General features: G+C 61.7%; 1 pseudogene; it reads right to left on the bottom strand.

Annotated features, from left to right (window-relative positions):
* Positions 1–49: 49 nt before the first annotated feature.
* Positions 50–136, bottom strand: LOC104626549 (annotated as a pseudogene).
* Positions 137–583: the final 447 nt, after the last annotated feature.

Genomic DNA, 583 nt, shown 5'->3' with positions numbered 1-583 from the left:
ACCTCGCAGCGTCCCTCTGAGCTGACAGCCAAGCCCCAAGCCACGCTACCTTTATCCTGTCGATGTTGGCCTCCATCTTCAGCTGCTCCACCAGCTTGCGGGCTTGCGCTATGCTAGCGGTGTTGTTGCTAGCCATGGGCGGGCCAGGCGCGCTCTCCGGATGGGCTGCGGGCACAAACGCACGAGGATGAACGCTTGGGCTGGGCAGAGAGCTGCTGCCTGCCCTGAAATCCCCAAAATGATGGGCTGGGGTTGCATGCGTGGAGCTGGGAGAGCCGAGCCGCGTGAATGAGGGCGTGAGGATGGAAGATGCAGACCTGGGCATTTCAGCCAGTGCTTGATCCTGTGTTTATACACGGGCAGTGAGCTGCCAGCCTTTGTGGGTACGCGGGCAGCCTCACACCGCCAGCAGTCCCCTCCTGTGCCCTCCCCAGCACCCCCAGAGCCATGCTTAGGGGACACTGGCACCTTCTAGACCACAGCCTGCAGCAACCGGACCCCAGCTGAGCTGTGCTTTGCCTTTTGCTGGTACGGGAAAGGCTGTGGTGGCACCAAGGCGAAAGGAAATCAGAGAACGGGCTCC

This window comes from Phaethon lepturus, unplaced genomic scaffold (assembly GCF_000687285.1).
Source record: "Phaethon lepturus isolate BGI_N335 unplaced genomic scaffold, ASM68728v1 scaffold23919, whole genome shotgun sequence".
NCBI lineage: Eukaryota > Metazoa > Chordata > Aves > Phaethontiformes > Phaethontidae > Phaethon > Phaethon lepturus.
The sequence above is the reverse complement of the archived record's forward strand: the minus strand, read 5'-3'. Positions and strand labels throughout refer to the sequence as shown.